The sequence below is a fragment of the Meriones unguiculatus genome, chromosome X, assembly GCF_030254825.1.
Source record: "Meriones unguiculatus strain TT.TT164.6M chromosome X, Bangor_MerUng_6.1, whole genome shotgun sequence".
Lineage (NCBI taxonomy): Eukaryota > Metazoa > Chordata > Mammalia > Rodentia > Muridae > Meriones > Meriones unguiculatus.
Genome location: NC_083369.1, coordinates 56804520 through 56826473, shown reverse-complemented (window position 1 = coordinate 56826473; position 21954 = coordinate 56804520). Strand labels below are relative to the sequence as shown.

Here is a 21954-nt window from a genome sequence, read left to right as displayed (position 1 = left end):
TCAGTATATTAATGGTAAAAGTCAAAAGGATATAAGAAAAGACCATTTGTGAGAGGTCTTTAATTTGGCATTCATGCTGCAACATGGCACAAAAGGGTGTCTCACAGGTAGGTCATAAAGTGAGCCAAACAGCTTGCTTATATAATCAGCTTGTGGGCATGGCTGTAGCAAAGGTTATGTACTGAGCACAGTAGACCCACATGCATATGAAGAACCATGCTCGGTCCAGGAACAGCAGCCCCTCATTCAAATGAAGGTATGTCCTTGTATCAATCTTAGAATGGTCCCTCAAGAAAATGAGAGCTATCATTTGCACTAGATCAAAGCAGTTCCTGATGCAAATGAAGATTTTTATTTTTCACAGATCATAGCATAGTGCAATGAGGAAACACACTTGCAGAAATCATAGTAGTAATCCAAATTAATATCTATATTTGTCCAATCATGGCAGAATCCTTTATTAAAACAGAGAATTGCATTTTTATCTGTCACAATAGTCCCTGCTGTAGATGAAGATGTTTGCACCAGTCATGGGACAGTTCTATACTTGCATCATAGTCCCTTATGTAAATGAAGGCCTTTAGAATACCAATCATGGTAGCCTTGCAAATGAACAATGTTTGTCCCAACCATAGCATACATTTTCTTGATATCAGAAAATGTTCAACAGGGCTGTACATGGTGTTGCATGCCTTTAACACCAGCCCTTGGGAGGCAGAAGAAGGCAACTCTCTATGAGTTTGAGGCCAACCAGGTTTATATACTAAGTTCTAAGCCAGCCAGGGTGAGAATTGTATAATAAAATCCTGTCTCAAAAATTTTTGAATATTTTTTTATATATTTACTGGCCATTTGTACTTCTTTTGAGAACTTTCTGTTTAGTTCAGTTGCCTATTATTTGTTACTTTGGTGTTTAATACTTTTTAGCCTTTTATTCTGAATATTTATCCCCTCAGATGAATATAAAGTGGTAATATAGAATACATTATAAAGTTAAAAACAAATATGAAATAAAGGAAGTGACAGGGGAAAAGAAAAAAAAAAGAAAGAAAGAAGGTCAAAGATAAAGAAGGTCTGCAAGATGGCTCAGTGGGTAAAGGTACTGTCTTCCAAGACTGAGAACCTGAGTTCAAGCTCCAGAATCCACGTTGTGGAAGGTGAGCATGCTTGTTTCTTCCCACACTCTTCCAAAAATGTAATTTAAAAGAAGAATCTCTTAGGCACGTGTGATGACCACTAGCTATGGAAATCAATCTATCGCTTTCTCAAACAATTAGGAATAGTGCTACTTTAAGATCCAGCTACATGGGGGCTGGAGAGATGGCTCAGAGGTTAAGAGCACTGACTGCTCTTCAAAGGTCCTGAGTTTAATTCCCAGCAACCACGTGGTGGCTCACAGCCATCTATAATGAGTTCTAGTGCATAATGAGATCTAGTGTACACATAATTAAAAAAAAAACCTTAAAAAAAGATCCAGCTATATCATTCCTAGGCATATATCCAAAAGATGCTCAAGTATACAACAAAGACATTTGCTCAACCATGTTCATAGCAGCTTTGTTTGTAATAGCCAGAACCTGGAAACAACGCAGATGCCCCTCAAGGGATGAATGGATACAGAAATAGTGGTACATTTACACAATGGGATACTATGCAGCAATTAAAAAACAGGAAATCATAAAATTTGCAGGCAAATGGTGGGAACTAGAAAAGTTCATCCTGAGTGAGGTATCCTAGAAGCAGAAAGACACACACGGTATATACCCACTCATAAATGGATATTAGACATATAATATAGGATAAACATACTAAAATCTGTACATCTAAGGAAGCTTATCAAGAAGGACGACTCTGGGTAAGATGCTCAATCTTCACTCAGAAAGACAAATGGGATGGACATTGGAAAGGGAGAAAACAAGGACCAGGACAGGAGCCTACCACAGAGGGCCTCTGAAAGACTCTACCCTGCAGGGTATCAAAGCAGATGCCTGAGACTCATAGCCAAACTTTGGGCAGAGTGCAGGGAATCTTATGAAAGAAGGGGGAGATAGAAATACCTGGAGGGGACAGGAGCTCCACAAGGAGAGCAACTGAACCAAAAAATCTCAACACAGGGATGTTTTCTGAGATTGGAATGGTCCAACCAAGGACCATTCATGGAGATAACCTAGAAACCCCTTGCATAGATATAGCCCATGGCAGTTCAGTGTCCAAGTGGGTGCTCTAGTAATGGGAAGAGTGACTGCCTCTGATAGGAACTCAAGGGCCTGCTCTTTGATTACCTCCCCCTCAGGGAGGCCACAGAGGAAGACAATACAGCCAGTCCTGATGAGACCTGATAGACTAAGATCAGATGTAAGGGGAAGAAGACCTCCACTATCAGTGGACTGGAGGAAGGGCATGGGTGGAGAAGAGGGAGGGAGGGTGGGATTGGGAGGGGAAAAGGGAGGGGGCTACAGGTGGGATACAAAATGAATAAATTGTAATTAATAAAAAAAAGAAGAACCTGGAAGAGGGGGAGGAGGAATTATAGGAGCCAGATGCATCTAGGACACCAGGAGAACATGGTCCCAGAATCAACTAAGCTGAGCTCATGGGGCCTCATAGAGACTGAAGTGGCAATCACTGAACCTACGTGGGGTTCATGCTAGGCCCTGTGCATACATATTATGTTTGGTAGCCTGGTGTTTTTGTGGGATTCCTAGCAGTGGGAGTGGGGGTTGTCTCTGACTTCTTTTGTCCACTCTTGGGACACCTTTTTTTCCTACGTGGTTGCCTTGTCCAGCTTTGATGTAAGGTTTTGTGTCTGGTCTTATTGTATCTTGTTGTGCAGTGTTCAGTTAATGTCCCTGGGAGACCTCCTCTTTTCTGAAGGGAAACAGAGGAAGAGTGGATCTAGGTTGAGTTTAGGTAGAAGAAGCTATGAGAAGTGGAGAGAGGGAATGCTGCAGTCAGGATGAGAGAAGAATAAATGAGAAAAAAAGAGAAAAATACTGTGAAGAAGAAGAAAACATGAAAATTGTTTAAAAGTCCTGATGAACTAGGGTGAGATGGAAGGGGAGGAGATCTCCCCTATCAGTGGACTTAGAGAGGGGCAGGGAGGAGATGAGGGAGGGTGGGTGGGTTTGGGAGGGAATGAGGGAGGGGACTACAGCTGAGATACAAAGTAAACAACCTGTAATTAATATAAAAAATAAAAATTAAAAATAAATAAAAAAGAAAGTACAGAAAATTATGTGGATAAATTAGAGAAATGTAAGAAGGGTGATTAAAAAAGTAAACATATGAAAATTCATCTTATAGGGGATTTATTTTGGCTCACAGATTCAAGAAATAGTTTGCCATGACGAGAAAAGCATCAGCACCTTGTATTTTACTGGCAGTCAGGAACAGACAGTGATGACTCATGATGCTCCTTAGGCATTAACCTCCTTTTTTAGTCTTGGATCGCTGCCCATGGGGTTATGTCACCCATATACAGGGTGAGTCTTTGTCTACTCTTGTCGGTTAAGGCTCTGGAAAATCCTTCACAGGCATTCCCAACTTTAGTACCTCAGGATACAAAATAAAAAGCAATGCAGTGGATTTCTTTTCCAGCACTGTTGTGCCATGCAACAGATGTCACTGTCAAGCCAAATCACTCCACAAGATTTAAAGCCTGTGAGAACTATAGGCTTTTGTTATGGCTAGAACTGCCAACCCTTTGTTTGTTACAAGGGCTGCCTGACTTGTGATGAAGCTTTTGTTTCTTCTTCTCAAAGAAGTGCTAGGGTTGGAGCTATGGGCTATTTCCACTTTGATCTTCATCACCTTTCTTTTCTTCATCCATTTTAGCTGTCTGATCTCCTCTTTCTGGATTCTGTATGTTTTTCTTCTCTTTACATTCTAGATATCACCTCCTTTGTTAACCACACTTCTCATTCATAGAATTAAATGGAGGAAATGTCTCATTTTTCCCCTTCTCACAAGGAAAATGTTTTATTATTTTTAAATGTTTCTAAATAATAAATGTTTCATTATTATTTTTAGAGTGGATTCAAAATGCATATGGTTTGAAAATCATAATTATGTTTTTGAATCATTTGGAAACAGCAGCTGTTTTTCCTAAACAGCACAAAATCTGAACACTCTAAACTCTTACATTTTTTATTTTCCAACTTTTATGTATGCACACATAATAAATCACAGTATGTAAACACATATCAAGCATTAGTTCATTTTCCTGTTCATTCATTTCTCAGCCTAGCTAAGAAACATTTGAAACACAAAATAAACTGATATCACTCTGCTTTATTCTCTGTAATGAAAATAAATTTATGTTGGATTCTATTCTCATAATTTATTTAAATCTTAATGTTAATATAGGCAATCAGTGCAAAAATTTTGAAACATCCTTTGAAGGCTTATTAAAATGTAGCAAAGTTCTAATTTACCATCTAACCTTGGGACTAGACCCTTGAATCATTTTAAGAATTCAACTTTGGAGTCAGATATAGTGATTCATGTTGATAATTTTAGCACTCAGGAGGCTCAGTGTTCAAGGCCAGCCTTGGCTACATAGCTAGACTGTGTGAATGTGTGTGTCTGTGTGTGTGTGTGTGTGTGTGAGAGAGAGAGAGAGAGAGAGAAAGAGAGAGAGAGAGAGAGAGAGAGAAATTCTACTATAATCCCACTGTGCTGGCTAGTTTTATGTCAACATGACACAAGGTAGAGTAATTTGGTAAGTACGATTCTCAATTGAGAAAATGCTTCCATATGACAGATTTTTTTTCCTTTTTAAAATGTATTATTTATTACAATTTATTCACTTTGTATCCCGGCTGTGACCCCCTCCCTCATCTCCTCCCATTCCCACCCTCTCTCCTTCTTTTCCCCATGCCTCTCCCCTAGTCAACTGATTTACATTAAACATAAGTGTACTATCATAATCTGCTTGTATCAATTTTTACATGGGGATATTTTTGTCATTCACTTTTAAATACTCTTGAGCTCCACATTTTTTCTCTCTTCTTTCTTCTCTCCCTTTTCCTTTTGTGATTGACTGATTTGTGAGTGAGTGAATGTGAGTGTGAGTGAGTGTGTGTAAGCCAGAGGTCAATCTCAAGTGGTGTTCCGTAGATGCTATCCACCTTATTTCTTGAGGTTTTTCACTATGTCTAGAACTCATTGATTAGTCTTGGCAGGTTATCCAGCCAGCCACAAGAGGATCTCCAGTCTGACTCCTTGGCACTAGGATTACAGGGCCACTACCATCACACTTGTCCTTTTCACATGTGTTCTGAGGTTGAAATCAATCCCCTTGTGCAGAAACACATTGTTAACTGAGCTGTTACTCCAGTAACAAGTACTTTGGGATTTCTCTTGTTTTTGGTTTCTTTTTTTTTTTCTTTTTAAGTTTCTTTTCTTGTTCAGATTTGGTAGTTCAGATTTGTAACAAATCTATTGATTTGTTACAAGTTCAGAAATTTATTTTTCTGTAGACATTTTAGTGAGTTTTACATTTTATCATGTTTATAATTATAAAATTTCTATTTGACTCTTATATTCTATTTCTTTGCTGAGATTTTCTTTCCTTCATCTTTCTTCCTTCCTTTCTTTCTCTCTCTCTCTCTCTCTCTCTTTTTTTTTTTCAGGCAGGGTCTCACTATGTAGCCCTGGATGTTCTGAAAGTCACTATGTAGACTAGGCTGGCGTCAGATTCACAGAAGTCCACCTGCTTCTGCTTCTTAAGTGCTGGGATTAATGGCATGCAAGACATTGCCTGCCCATTTTTTTCATTTTTTTATACTTTTAAGTGATTGTTAATATTATAATTTAATTCTAGCATCTGTGTCATCTCAATGTTGACACTGAGTTCCTTTCCTCATGCAAGTTGAGACTCACATGCTTTTTTTTATATAATAAGTATTTTCTGTTGCATTTTAGGTGTTGGAGGCATTGTCATACAATTCTAAATTTTATTTTGTCTTTCTCTGTCTTTTCATCATCTTTCCCTTTTTCTTCTTCTGAGAGAGGGTATCGCTTTGTAGTTTTGGCTAGCCTAAATCTCACATTGTATACCAGACTGACTTTGAATTCACAAGCATTGACCTGCTTTTGCCTGCTAGATAATGAGACTAAATATGTGTACCGCCACATTTTTTTTTAAGAACGTGTTTAGATGTGTTAGCCAGGTCTGTTAGGGTGGATAAAGAATTTCCTAGCAAAAATGAATTGGTATTTTATCCTTTCTTATTTCAACAAATAATGTGAAAGTTTCTCTCCCCTATTTCTTATGATAACACCCTGTAAAAATTATAACTTTAAGCCTGGCAGTGGTGGCCCATGTTTTTAATCCCAAGCATTCAGGAGGCAGAAGAGGGTGAATCTCTGAGTTCAAGGCTAGCCTAGTCTATAGAGTGTATTCCAGGACAGCCAGGGCTACACAGAGAAACCTTGTCTTAGAAAACAAATAAACAACAACCCCCCCAAGAAAAAAAAAACCCAAAAAATCAAAACAACAATAACAAAAGCCATACTGTTAGTCTTTTGTTGCTTGATAGGTTAGAAGTCCTGCTATCATGCATGGGCTATACCTAGACTACATATGTAGCAGATCTGCAGCTTGGTAATCATGTGAGTCACCTAACAATGAAAGTAGGGGTTTTCTCTGACCCTGATAACTTCCTTTTAATCCTTTTCCCCTAGCTGGGTTGCCTTCTCAGGCCTCAGTGGGAGAGGATTCACTTAGTCCTGCTGCACCTGGAGGTGTCATAGTGGGTTGGTACCCCTTGAGGGCCTCCCCTTCTCTAAGAATAAGGAGAGGGTGTTAATGTAGGAGGTGGCATGAGTTTGGGACTTGGGGGAGAAGAAGAAAGGGTCAAGGATTATTCTGTAAACTGATTAAATAAATAAGAAATAAAAGAAAATAAGTCCTTCTCTCTGTGGGAAAAAGCAGTATTGCCTCATCTGTCTCTTTCTACCCTGTTGCATCTCTCTCTCTCTCCCTCTCTCTCCCCCTTTCTCTCTCTCTGTGTGTCTTTGTGTCTGTGTGTGTGTTGTATGCAAATTTAGCTCTTTGCTGGGTACCTTTAAATACTAAGTAGGACAATAGGAAATGGATGCATAGCTTATTCTTCCTCTTGCTGACTGATCCCACTGAAACAACCCAGGAGAAAGTGGAGTGCCAACTAGTGCCATCCCCTGTATCTTGCCCTACAGTTTACTTCCTTTGATTTTGCAGATATTATCTCTGTGTAGGAGGTCCAAGGCATACTCATCCTGTCTGATTCCTGTCAAATGGGGCTAGACATGGATATCTGGCACAGATGACACTGCAGAGAAGGAAAAGATTTTTCTGTAATGTTTGATCATTATCAAGATGCTTTTCTATCTTCTAGATTACCCAGTTTCTTACTATTTACCTAACTAGAACAAATTTTCCTTGTGGCTTTCTTTTTTTCTATTAACATTTATGGTTGTTTTGCTTGCATGTATGTCTATGCACCACTTTTGTGCTTGGTAGTTACAGGGACCATAACAGAGCATTGGATCCCCTAGAACTGTAGTTAATGGGTGGTTTTGAAATAGCATGTGAATATTGGGAATTGACTCTGGATCCTTTGAAAGAGTGGCCAGTGGTCTCAACCATTAAGCAATCTTTCCAGACTCATTTATTTTATTTTTTAATTGATCTTTTAGTTCATTTATTGTCAGTCAAAATAATTCATGTAATGAGTCAAGATACATTTAAATATATGTAAGTGATATTTTATGCTACAACTCTTCTGAGTATCATATTTTCTACATATCATGGTTTGGGTGGATGTTAATTTCCCTGCTGATTATTTCAAAAAGTCTGTAATATTTGTTTAGATATTTAGTTAACTGAAGGTTTGTTTGGAAGTGATTTTTAAAATGTCAGGTGGATAGAAGGGAGACAGAGCTGTCCTTTAAACCTATGTTTTTTCACCTAATGCCAGGAAAGTCTAGAGTATGAGGTTTTTCTCTGAGAAGATCTCATGGGAAAAAAAAAAAAGATTACTAGGTCCCCTGATGTTCTTTCTACATCATCATTCTTCAAATATTTATTGCATAATTATCTCTTCCAGAGAACCTGGGGTCAAGTCCCAGCATGGCAGCTCACAACTGGCTGATATCTCCAGCCCAAGAGAATTATCTGATACCTTCTACTGGCCTCTGAGGTCTTTGCATGTACCTGGTGCACATACATACAGGCCAGATACTCATATACTGGAAATAAATGAAAAAAAAAACTTAAAAATGTAATACATTGAAAATATTTTGCTTTGTCAATGAGAAAGGGGAAGTGAAGACAATATGAAGACAAGGAATAGTAGAACATTTTTGCTGCCAAGAGTTTCTGAGGGCTAGGGGGATGGCTCAAAGGGTAAAGCACTTGATAGACAAGCATGAGTACCCAAGTTTGGATCCCAAGAACCCATGTAAAGACTGACACAGTAGTACACATATCTGTAACACATACAGTTTTATGGGGAAATGGGAGTTGGTGACAAGAGATCCTCCAGAAGCTCACTGGTTAGCTACCCTTGCTTACAAAGTGGTGAGCTGCCTCAAATAAGGTAGAGGGCCTTGACCGGTACTTAAGGTTGCCCTATGAGTTCCACACACATGTTGTGACATGCATACACACACTTGCACTCATACAACTACGTACACACGCACACACGCACACACACATATCACAAGTGTTTGGAAAAAAGAAGTATATCTGGTTGGTATGATAAGTATAGACAAATCAGTTACAACATGGTACTTTGAGTTTTGGATTATTACAGAATTTCAAAGGGGTGATTTGTTGTGGTCGTTTTTAAACTCTGTTTTATTTTGGGTTCCTTAAAGCCTCTCCCTTCTACCAACCCTCTAACCTTTGGAAAGAGAGAGAGAGAAAGCTAGTGGGGAGAGGGGGCAAAGACCCCTTTACTTCTCTGGGAGGTTTAGGATCGATAGGTTCTTTGAGGGGCTTTACCAGTCTCCGTCAACAGCAAACACAGGAAGAAGTCTCCTCGCTCTATCTCCTCCAAGCTTCTGTGCCACGAAGCGTCTCCACTGTAACTCTGCAAAACGCCACACCAGCTGTTGTCTCTGGTCTTTCCAAACTGCCACTACATCCATCTCTGGTCTTTCCCAGCTGCCACACCTTTTCTTTCTGGGATCTCATTTTTATACCCCTCAGAGTCCTAGACCACACCCCTTCATGCAGCAGGAATCAGGCCCATTATCAGCTGGAAAAGACCACGCCCCTCAGGAGACAGTTGTCAGCTGCGGGCAAACTAAAGCCCAACTAAAATCCCATACCTCGGATTAAAACAAAAGCATAATTACGTAACATAACTGAGCTTTTAAAGAAACCAAAACTTCTATTACAGTGATTCCATGCTTCTTGTGTAATGAAAAACTCGTTGAGTTTAGCTCTATACGAAACAGGAGTCTGTTCTATCTTGATTGGTCAGAGGGATGAAGTATTCTGGTTTGAAAATATTTTGGTTGAGCATATATGTATTATAAATTTTCTGTTTACCCTTTCTGATCCTTGCATATCCTAGTCTGTATCTCAGGAAATGAAGCTATACACTAATGAGTCTCTTTGCCTTTATGGCTTCTGGTATGTTTGAGCAGTGGAATCCCTGGCAGGACATCAGAGAGAATGATCAGTGGTCATCTTGTATATTCTTGCCTTTCTCCTTGTAGGATTGCCCCAGGTTGGCTATTGTCCCTGACCTAAATTGTTGTCGTGGGAGTTCTCTCTACTCTGCATACTTCTTTTTTCTTAAAATGGTAAACGTTCTTTCTCTCATTTTGGATGGAGGATAGAAACAGCCCCACGTTATGGCACTTTTTCCCTCTTGGTTTTGCTATTCTTTATACCTTTACTATAAAGGTGCCAACACCTTTGTAGATAGTCCTTTTGTCAAACTTTCTACTAATTATACTAACTGGAACATGCCTTCTGTCTCCTGGCAGGACCTTGACCGATGCAGATGAAGTCTTAATTCTCAAAGAATTACAATACAATGAAATAAGCCTAACAGAACAGAATAAGACTAAATATGATTCAATCTGTCTCTCTCAGTGATTAATAGTGGTTCTTGCAGTGCTTTCAGATAATCATCAGTTAGGACAAGAAATGTCTTTGGAGAGCCACAGACATGCAGAAGTATCTGTTTACAGAATACTAACAGCAACTAGCACTTATTCATTACTGTCTCTATGCATTGTGTTTACTTGTGCTTTCTGTTCAGGATTTCCCTTGGTCTCCTCAGCAACCCTATGAAGCAAGCACCTTTATTTTTGAGACAGCTTTTATATATATCTCAGGTTGGCTTTCAACTTGAAATTAATATGTTGTTGAGGATAAATTTGAACTCCTGACCCTTCTGCCTCCACCTTACAAGTACTGGAATGACAGGTATGTACTACTACACCCACCCCTCTCTGTGACTGTCAAACCCGAATCTGAAGAAACTATTGCTTGTTTGAGACAAGGGCATTTAAAGTAAGTAAGGGAATAGGGTGGAATAATGCCTGTACATTCAGCACTTAAGAGGTGGAAGCAGAGAAATTAGTTCAAGGCCAGAATCAATTATATGAATTTGAGGGTAGACTGACATATACAATGACTCTGTCCACCCCCACCCTGCATGCAGAATAAAATAAAACAAAATAAAACACAAAACAAATCTAGTGGCTCAGTGGTTAAGATCACTGGCTGCTCTTGCAGAGCACTGGAGTTCAGTTCCCAGCACCTACATGGTAGTCCACAATAAACTGTCACTGCAATTCCTATGGATCTGATGTCCTCTTCAGTATCCCTAGGCTTCAGGCATACATACACATGGCACAGACATTAGAGGAAGACACTCACACATACACATAAAATAAGAAAATAAAATGTAAAAAAAAAAAAAAAATCTTCAGAGCACCAGCAAGATAGCTCATCAAGTAAAGCTACTTTACCCCCAACCCCGAGGATCTGAATTCAGTCCCTGGAACCCACATGATGGAAGGAGAGAACAAACTTCAGCAATTTGTCCCCTGACCTCCACATGCATACTGGACTACACGCACACACACACCCCCCCCGCAGTAGAGTAAGTCAGGAAGCTAAAGGAACCTAAAAAGGAAGTGGCTAGTACTACTTCTGTTGTAGAAAGAACAGCTTGGCCAGCCTCACCTGTTTCTATTTTTAATATTTTTACATGTACTGATTTTATTATTTTATGTGCACGAGGGGTTTCCTTGCATGTATATCTGTGCCTGGTACCTTCAAAAGCCAGAAGAAGGCATTAGAATCCCCGGGACTGAAGTTACTGACAGTTGTTTGCCACCATGTGGGTTCTAGGAATCAAACCTGGGTCTTTCACAAGAGCTACAAGTGCTCTTAACCGCCTATTTTTGTTTATTTGACATTGTAGTGACTCACAAGAACCTTAAAAAAAAAAAAAAAAAACTTTGGCTGGAAGTCTTAGTATTGTTATTACAGTGATTTTGAACAAATCAAATTAACTTCTTTGAACTTCAGATACCTCACCTATAAAATGGAGATAATGGTCTAATAGCCCTCATCTGAAGTGCTTGGAACCATGATTGGCAACACCAAAGAATAGAAATAATCTATGCAACATTGTCTTCTCATTTTACTCTTTCGGGCCCTTATGATACATTCTCAGTTGTCTTAACAGTTTGGAGCAGCTAAAGACAATTGCCAAATAACTGAGCAATAAATAACCGTAGCAAGTCTAGGAAGGGAAAGATCATACACTCATTTTCCAGAACTGTGTTTTCTCCTTAGGCCCTTTACATTACCATCTGTCCAGATCAACTTGGGGTGTTGATCCAAACACTCCATCAATGGTTCCTCTTAATTACACAGGAGACTAAATTTGCATCTTTTTGGTTCTCTGTCTTGGGCTCTGGATGTGCAGCTGTTGCCAAGACCCAGTAAGACATATCTGGGAAGTGCTGGAGGAGTTCGGGCTCAGCCTGAAGTTCTCACCTACTTACTAGCATGTCACATTATCCTGTCTTGTTGATATCCTTAAGCAGATCATAGTCAGTATTCCTGGCCAGGAGACAGAAAGCGAGGATGTGGGGAAGCAAACAAAAACAAGCAAAAACCCAAATATTTATGGTAACCATATTCTTTACCTTCTTATTAAAAAGACTAAGTTTTTAAATCCCTCCAACTCACCAGGCTTCTATAATAATGTGTTCTGAGCTTTGAAAGCCTTAGCTACTGGAAAGAGTTAATGACTATGCACAAATTGTGTAATCAAATGTCTATTTCTTACAGAAAAGTAAAAAGAACTGGCTCCTTGTCCTAGTTCTGCAGTTTTCTCTCTGTCTGTTTCTGTCTCTCTCTCCGTGTCTCTGTCTGTCTGTCTGTCTGTCTGTCTGTCTGTCTGTCTCTCTCTCTCTCTCTCTCTCTCTCTGTGTGTGTGTGTGTGTGTGTGTGTGTGTGTGTGTGTGTGTAAATGAGATGGCTCAGTGGGTAAAGCCTGATGATCTGAATTCAATTTCCAGAACTCATAAAAAGTCAGATGCAGTGATGCACATGAGTAATCCCAGCACTCCTATAGTGAGCTAGGAGGTATTTATAGAAAAATCACCTGGAAGCACACAGGCCAACTAGTCAGGAGTATGCAGTGCATCAACAGAAACAAGAGAGACTGCCCAAACAAAGTGAAGAAACAGAAACACTAGTGAATATGTGAGAGCTTCAGCCTGAGCCCAAACTCCTCCAGTACTTTCCAGGTATGTCTGACTGGGTCTTGGCAACAGCCATGTATCATTTGGCAATTGTCTTTAGCTGTCCAGACTGTTAAGACAATTGAAAATCTACCAGAAGAACCCAAAAGAGTAAAAGAGGAGAAATTTTTTTCACAGTTTGTTTCTGTTCTTTGGTGTTATCCCTCATAGCCCACCTACCTGCTTTCATATATTTGTTCTTGTAGTGACTCACTTGAAGATCGTCGAAAGAAGTTTGAGTGGTAGTTCTGGTACCATTGCAGTGACTTTGAAAAAATTAAATAAATTTCTTTCTACTTTGGATACCTCATCTATGAAATGGAAATAATGCAGAGAGAGTATGTCTCTTCTGAAATACTTAGGACCATCCTTCATAGTTTTCCCAATTTTGTAATAGTTACATAGACTTTATGAGTTAAACATCTCTAATCTTGAAATCTGAAATTCAGAAATTTTCACAATCAAAAAATGCTTCTGATGTTCAAAAAGTTTCAGATTTCTAAAATTTTTGGATTTATAGTAATAGTTCTTTCCCAATATGCTGGCTGAGATACATAGAGGACTTTGAATAGTACTTGGCACAGGAGCTAATAAGAAAATCAGTACTCATTGTTTTTATGGTTATGGTGCCAGGGAAGCAAAGAAAGATGACTTTTTGAGGAGATGCTAGTTTATTCTACATAATGTCAAATGTAGTAGAGCGGTCAGGGAAGATGAGAATTGAGAAAAGGCAAAGGTTGTGAGATTTGATTAGACACATGAATAATATTACATTTGAGATTTATCTTCTGTGTTTCTTTTCGGCATACTAGGCATAGGAATCAGTTTCAGAAAATCCATCATTTTTTGTGTTCATTTAAGTTGAGAGGAAAAAATGTTTATGGGGAGAGCATATAGAGGGCAGGCACATGCATCCATGACAACTGGAATAGACTCTGCTTTTGTCCTCTAGAATTTTCTATGTGTGGAAACGTTCTCTACCTGCATTGTCTAAATTACACGTGTGGACGCTGAGTACTTCGAGTAAGACTAATGTGATCAAGGAATTGAGATGTTAATTTTACTGGACAGTACTTAGTTTAAATGTACATAGCCACATGCAGATAGCTGCTGTCATAGTGGATAGTGCAGCTCTGACTGCTCATGGGAAATCCTTGAGGCTAATTAGGGAAATAAAGCATGTACTCTTTTTTTTTTCATCAATTACACTTTATTCATTCTGCATCCCCCCATAAGCCCCTCCCTCCTCTCCTCCCAACCCCACCCTCCCTCCTCCCTCTGCTTGCATGCCACTCCCCAAGTCCACTAATAGGGGAGGTTCTCCTCTCCTTTCTGATCTTAGTCTGTCAGTTCACATCAAAGGTGGCTGCATTGTCCTCTACTGTGGCCTGGTAAGGCTGCTCCCCCCCCCCCCCCCCGAGGGAGGTGATCAAAGAGCAGGCCAATGTACTCTTGAGGTCAGTTAAATATCAAAAGAATTGGCAGCAGACAGTAGAAGTTTAATTGTTTTGGGGGAAAAAAGCTAGAGATTTCTACAAATTTCTACAAAGTGGCAGAAATTTGGGCTTGACCTATCAGAGATGAATGGTGTTGGGATAGGAGAAAACAAGGCAGGAAACTTTTCCAGACAGTGTGGAAGAGGTGGAAAAATTCTTGGAGGTAGACACACCCATACACCCATGACTTTAAGTATAATGACCATTCTAAAGCAGAGCATTGATGCTAAAACTTACTTTGGTTTGGGAGCAGGTCAGAGACAGGCTGATAGAATTGTCACTGGAAGCTTCATATAGTGGGAAGGTGTATAATCTAAAAGTTAGAGTGAGGAAAGCAGTTAGGTTTGTGTTCAGTTTTGTATGTTTTACTTTTCTGGCTAGTATTCTTGGAATTGTCAAATCAATTACTAAAATTTCTCTGCCAGCCATATTTGCATTTTCTTTTTTGTATTTTATTTTTATTAATTACAGTTTATTCACTTTTTATCCCTCCCTGTAGTTCCCTCCCTTTTTCCCTCCCAATCCCACTCTCCCTTCTCCTTTTCCACCCATGCCCCTCCCCAAGTCCACTGATAGGGGAGGTCTTCCTCCCCTTCCCTCTGATCCTAGTCTATCAGGTCTCATCAGGACTGGCTGCATTGTCTTCCTCTGTGTCCTGGTAAGGCTGCTCCCTCCTCAGGGGGAGGTGATCAAAGGGAGGCCAATTAGTTCATGTCAGAGACAGTCGCTGTTCCCATTACTACGGAACCCACTTGGACACTGAACTGCCATGGGCTACATCTGTGCAGGGGTTCTAGGTTATCTCCATGAATGGTCCTTGGTTGGAGTATCAGTCTCAGAAAAGACCCCTGGGCCCAGATTTTTGGTTCTGTTGCTCTCCTTGTGGACCTCCTGTCCTCTCCAGGCCTTACTATCTCCCCCTTCTTTCATAAGATTCCCTGCACTCTGCCCAAAGTTTGGCTATAAGTCTCGGCATCTGCTTTGATACTCTGCAGGGTAGAGCCTTTCAGAGGCCCTCTGTGTACATCTACACAATGGAATATTACTACTCAGCAATAAAAACAAGGAAATCATGAAATTTGCAGACAAATGGTGAGAACTGGAAAGATCTAAGTGAGGTATCCCAGAAGTAGAAAGATACACAGGGTATATACTCATTTAGAAGTGGATATTATATATATAATATAGGATAAACATACTAAAATTTGTACACCTAAAGAAACTAATCAAGAAGGAGGACTATGGCTAAGATGCTCAATACCTATACAGAAAAGCAAAGATGATGGACATCAGAAGAGGGAGAAAACAGGGAACAGGACAGGAGCCTACCACAAAGGGCCTCCTTGAAAGGCTCTACCTTGCAGGGTATCAGAGCAGATGCTGAGACATATTTGCATTTTCAATACAGTTTTCTGTTTTAAGTGATTAGGACCCAAGTACCAGAGCCTGACTTCCTGGGTTCAAATCTCAGCTACTATCTGAGCTATTTTAGGATAGATGAATCTATCAACAGTTTTGTAACTGGAGCCCATTATAGTTGCTAGGCAAGGAGGGCATTGCAATCATTACATTAGGTTATCAAGGGTCTATGGTAGCACCTGGCATATAGTATATTTTCAGCAAAGGTATTAATATTATATTAAAGAACCAATCAAATAATTGAACAAAAGCCATGTTATATTTATCCACTCAGTACATTATAACAAAATGTTAGAATTTTTTTTTTTTTTTTTTTTTTTTTGCTTAATGTGTTGTATTTCAAAGTATACTGTTTCACTTAATTTTACATACAATTAGTTACTAAACAGTGAGTGAATTTCTTTTCTCACTTAGTATATTTAACCTATGGTCAGTTTTGGCTATGAATTTTCTGTCTTTATAAACTCCATCCTCTGTTATTAGCTTTTGGTGAATGCTGTTATTAGCTTTTGGTGAATATTTGTTTTCAGAGAAACAAAGTGATTTTTTGGTTTTGTTTTCAAAAGTGTGCTAGGGTTATTATTTTTGTTTTTCTCAACGTGAGCCAAGCTAGAGCTACTTAGGAAGGGGAACCTCAATTGAGAGAATGATTCTATCAGATTTACTATAGACAAGTGTTTAGGGCATTTTTAAAGTTAATAACTGATGTAAGGGCCCAGCCCAGTAGGAGTGTCACCACTCCTGGGCAGGGGTGTATTAGAAAGGTAGCTGATCTTGACCCCAAGCCAATAAGCAGCATTCATCCATGGTCTCTGCTTTAGTTCCTGCCTCCAGGTTCTTGCCTTGAGTTCGTTCCTTGACTTGCTTCAGTAAAGGACTGTAAGTTGTACAGTGAAATAAACAAGGAATAAGGCCAAGTAGGAAAGCAGAGGTACTAAAGATATTATTTAGTAACAACCCAAGATTTGTGATCTTTTCTGTTGTTTAATTGGTAATTCACCCATTATGTCAGGCAGTCTAAGAGAAGTTCTCTTTTCCTCTTGGCACTGCTGAAATTTGCCTTTCCTTGTCATTAAGATCAAGCATCTCTAGGTCCAACAAGTGCGTAGTATGCCCAAAAGCAAGAATGTGAAATTATATTCATACAGATTCATTGATACTGGATTGTACTTGGTGGGGGATATTCTTTGTGGGCAATTTAAGAACACCAAGAAAGTTGGTGTCAGAGATAGATCCTTGTATGTAGAATTAAGTCAGTCTTACTTGGGCCCAGGCCAAAGAGGAGTCAAAATCCTTATGAAATGTGTGATAATATGATAGATGGAAACTGTTTTAGGAATACATTGTACCACTATCCCTAAGGAAATCCTTTACTAAATATAATTATCTGAGTACCTGCTTGTTTGGTAGTTTATGCTCTGAGTTTGCATTTAGTCTTCCCTTGCCCTCGAATAATTCTTATGGGACTTTAACTATGAGAACTCAGGAGTAGTAAATTGGAGAGATGGTAATGAGTTTTTCAATTTAGGGTGACCTGGAAAGTTAGTTTTAAGAGTGGACTAGTGATTCTAAGCAGCCTGTAGTTATTTTATTTGGGTAAACATAGAGTCCACATTAGGTTCCCATTCTGGGCTTCTCTCCTAACTCTTATCATGCTGTGTTATAATATGATGTTTTTGTCTTTTACCTTTGTAATCCAGAGGGTTCTTGGTTGTTAGCACCAGAAATTTATAACTAACTGGTACAGAAAGTATGCCTTGAAAGTGTATTAAGTGGCTCACAGAATCACTGGTCATGCTGGACAATCAGATTCAAAGCTACAAACCAACATCATAATAGCCACTGTTACTGCTACATCTACTGTTACACCCAGGTCCTCTGAGGAGAATTGTTACATATCTGTGGGAAAACCTTATTACAGAAAATAGGGTGGAACCCTAGAGGTGTCTGGGAAAGCTATTGGATGGCAATGTAAGCCTCAGCTTTATGAGGGAGGGAGGGAGGGCAAGACCACGAGTATAAATAATATTAGACTGAAGTGCAAGTCTAATGAAATTATTAGCTATGTTGATGTCGAGTCCTGTAACCAAAGTCACATATCAGAACAGTCCAATATTTCTAAGAATTGGACGTTCTTGCTTAGTGTGGTCTCAGAGCAAAATAGCAAAATTTGATCATAACAACTAGGGTCATGGCTAATTGCATAGCTTGTATTTGGAAAACTAGGAGACACATTTGTATTACAGTCTCAAAAAAAGGCTTTTGGTTTCTGTAGGTCATGGGCTCCCAATTCCAGGAAAGCATCTATAGATTCAGTTTATCTAAGTCTCATGCCTCTGTCCTGATTGCAAAGAAGATTTGCTTTACATTAGGATCTGTTGAACTCCTCCCATAAAGAATGGAATTCAGATGATAGACAGTTAGTATACTGTGTACTGTTTCAACTTCTTAAGACCTTTTTCTTGTTCATTGTTAATTATAAATATTAAAAATTACAAAAATAATTGTGTGTGTGTGTATGGAGGGGGGATTTTAGGTACATGTGTCAAGTTCTTGGGAGTAGAGGTGAAAGAACAACTTGAGGGAATTGGTTTTCTCCTTCTATGCATGTTCTAGAGATCGAAACCATATTGTTAGCTTGACAGTAGTTGTGTTTACCCACTGAGCCATTTTGCTGGCCCATAATTTATCACTTTTGGGACAGAAACTTGCTATATATTGCAGGGTGGTTTGGAATTCACTATGCAGCTCAAGCTGGCCTGAACTCACAATCTTTTTGCTTCAGCCTCCAAAATGCTGAGATTACAGGTATGTGCCACCATACACAAAGATTGTGAACATGCTCATGCTAAAAAAAATGTTTATTGAAATAATTGTATGGATATAGGTACATATAGGTATAGGTAGCTGGTATTCAAATGCTCTCCCACAATCAATTAATTATTCAATCAAGCAAGCTAGCTACCAAATAAACGCAAATTAAAATCCAGCACAATGGCTATAGTCAATATTGGTAACAGTTGTTGGAGATGTGGAGAAATTGGGATCCTTATATACAGTTGATAGAAATGTGAAATGATGAAACCACTTTGGAAATATCTGGCAGTTTCTTGAAAAGATTACATATATTTAGCAATGAATTGAAAGTGCATTCAGGGTGAGGTAGATGGCTCAACGGGTAATGTGCATGTTATAAAAGCATGGGGACCTGAGCTCCTCAGCAATCATGTAAAAATCTGGAGTTGGAGGCATGTACCTGGAACAGCAGAGACAGGAAGATTCCCGGGGCTTGCTAACCAGCCAACCTAGGCAATCAACATGCTCCAGCTTCAGCGACATACCCTGTCTTAAGAAATAAAGTGGAAAATGATAGAGGAAAACAGTGGATGTCAACCTCTGGCCTCTACATGCATGCATACACACAAATGCACAACACACACACACACACACACACACACACACAAAAAAAAAGAAAGCATCCATCATGGATAGAGAAATTGCTTCAGCAGTTAGGAGCACTGGTTACTCTTCTAGAGGACCTAGGTTTGGTTCCCAGCACCTGCATCTGCATAGTGGCTTACAATCATCTGTACTTCTAGTTTCAGGGAATCCAATGCCCACTTCTTAATTTCAAGAGCACCACGAATGCACATGGTACGCAAACATATATGCAGAAAAACCGCATACACACAAAATGATGAAAGAAAACTCATATCCATTAAAAAACATGCACACAAATGTTTCTAGATGCTTTATTCATGACAGGAAAAAGAATGGAAATAATCCTGTGGTTGTTTTTAATTTTTATTTATTCTCTCTCTCTCTCTCTCTCTCTCTCTCTCTCTCTCTCTCTCTCTCTGTGTGTGTGTGTGTGTGTGTGTGTGTGTGTGTGTGTATGAGTGAGGGCTTGTATATTTGCATCATGAGGACAGCTTTGGGAAATGTGTTGTTTCATTTTATCGTGGGATCTGGGCATCAAACTCAAGTTCTCAGATTTGCCTGAGTACTTTATTTGCGGGCCATCTCAACTGCCCAACAGTTGGTTTTACATGGCAACTTGGATAGGCTATGATAGCCAGTTGTTTGGTCAAACACCTTTGTAGATGTTGTAAAGTTCTTTTTCATTTGAGGTTGAAGAAAGCATGTCACCCTCCATGTGACTGGATCATATCCAATTCATGAAAGCCCTGGAGAAAAGGCTAGCATCTCCCGAAGAAGCCCAGGGTTATGCCTGAGCTTCAAGTCTTTGGATGGGATACTACAACATTAATTATTGTCTATTTTTGGACTGCTACCTTGTCCTGAATTTCTGACCTACCACCAACTGCACTTGACCCTATTTCTTGGTGTCACATATGTACAATGGAATATTACTCATCTTAAAGGAATGATGGGCTGATGCATGCTACAGTGTGGATTTACCTTGAGCATACCATGCTAAATAAAAGAAGCCATAAAACGTCACACATATTGTATAATTCTATGAAATGCCCATGCTTTAATCTGGCTATATTTTGAGTGTCCTCCAGGTTTTCATGTATTGAAATTAATCCCTATCATGAGGTATGAAGAGCCTGGAAACATAGTCTATTTGTGGTGTTTACAGTAGAGCCTCTGGGTAGTGAGTGCATACGATTATGTAAGATTATTTAAGTTGAGGCTCTAGGATGTATTCCTGTTGCTTTTATAACAAGGAAGAAGGACATACAAATGCATGGGAACTCACTGTCTCTTCCAATGTGATTACCTGTGCCTCCTTGGAACACTACTGGCAAGGAACCCATCACCAAATGCGATCCATCTCCTTTCAGTCAATAGCCAAAATAAATACATTCTTTTCACAATTCACCGAATCTGTGGTGTAAGATTGGCAAAAGAAATGGATGAATACAGCTAAGAATAGACAAATATATTGAGATGGAAAATAGATTAGTGGTTGTTTCATCTAAGAGAAGGTAAATGGGTGTTTAATGGATTGGGCTTCTTTGGGGGAGTGATGAAACACTCTGGAACTAGATTATTGAAATGAATAAATGGTTTTGTACTAAGACCTCTAAACTGTGCACTTTACATGACTTATTATGTAGCATGTGAATTATATTTTAGAGCTATTATTTTAAAAATAAGTAATATCCATTATGCACTTTCTCCTCACTTATCTCCACCAGGCAATGCAAATAGAGCTTGCCAGCTGCCTGGCAACAACATCCCTATTTCCATGCTACATTTTGTGAAAGCACTTCTTACTCTTCAAAGCTAATTTAGATGCTCACTTTAACTCCATTTTTTTCCATTTTAAATAGATTTTTTAAAAAAGGTAAAATGCCAGGGGTGAGGTTGTAGAGTGAACACTCTTGTGTTTTGATTTCAGGCTCATCTCCTATCTATGGGTGATACTAATGAGTAAGTGGGGTACAAAGTGAAAAGCCGGAGTCTTCATACCTAGTGTGTAGGAGAGAGAGAGAGAGAGAGAGAGAGAAGTCCTTGAGGATATATGATTGATTTTTTGACTTAGATATCTTTTAAGGATCTTGCAGCCTAAAATGAGCATTCTATAGAAGGAAGGATCCTTCCATTTTAGCTGTTGATTTCCTCTAACTATCAGCCCCCAGAGACTGGTATTCTTTGAGTGCTCTATCAGCTACCTGCTGATGATTACTTACTTTCCTTCCTCTCTTCTTCCCTTATGGATACTATCTACTACCTTTACAGCACAGCTCCTGGAAAGCCTATGAACAATCTTCTTCCAGCTGCAGTGGCTTGGAATGTTCAACACTATTTTCAAGCACTGTTAGTATTTTAAACACTATTTTCATGGTTTGAGGGGTTCTCAATGTTGTAAAGATGCCAAGAGCTTTCAGACAGGATGACTTTTAGACTCAGTCTTTTTTTTTTTTCCATGCTGAATTGGGGTTTAGCTGTGGATAAGGAGTCAGATCTTCAGCATCTCCCTTTTGCACAATTCTGGTGCTTTAAAGAGGGGGAAATTGACCCTTGAACACTACCTAGAATTCAGAGGACTACAAATTGGCTTCATTTCACTTAATTAGCTCTTGAGAGATCTCTGCTTTTAGTAGGGAAAGCATTTCTGGGCCTCAGCAGCTCCATGACTGTCATCATTTTCAGTGTCCCTTGTCCTCGGAAGAGTAGAGTTGACCATAGAAATTGACTAATTGTGATAGCTAATCTTGGTTTTCAAGTAAACAGGATCTAGAGTCACCTAGAATACAAGCCTCTAGGTGTGCCTGTGAAAAATTATCTATAATTAATG

At 39.3% G+C, this 21954-nt stretch overlaps 1 protein-coding gene across 1 annotated transcript in view; it reads left to right on the top strand.

The window, feature by feature from the left end:
* Xkrx (XK related X-linked) overlaps positions 1 to 21954 on the top strand; it is a 109216-nt gene that overhangs the window by 69953 nt on the left and 17309 nt on the right. The window lies entirely within an intron of this gene.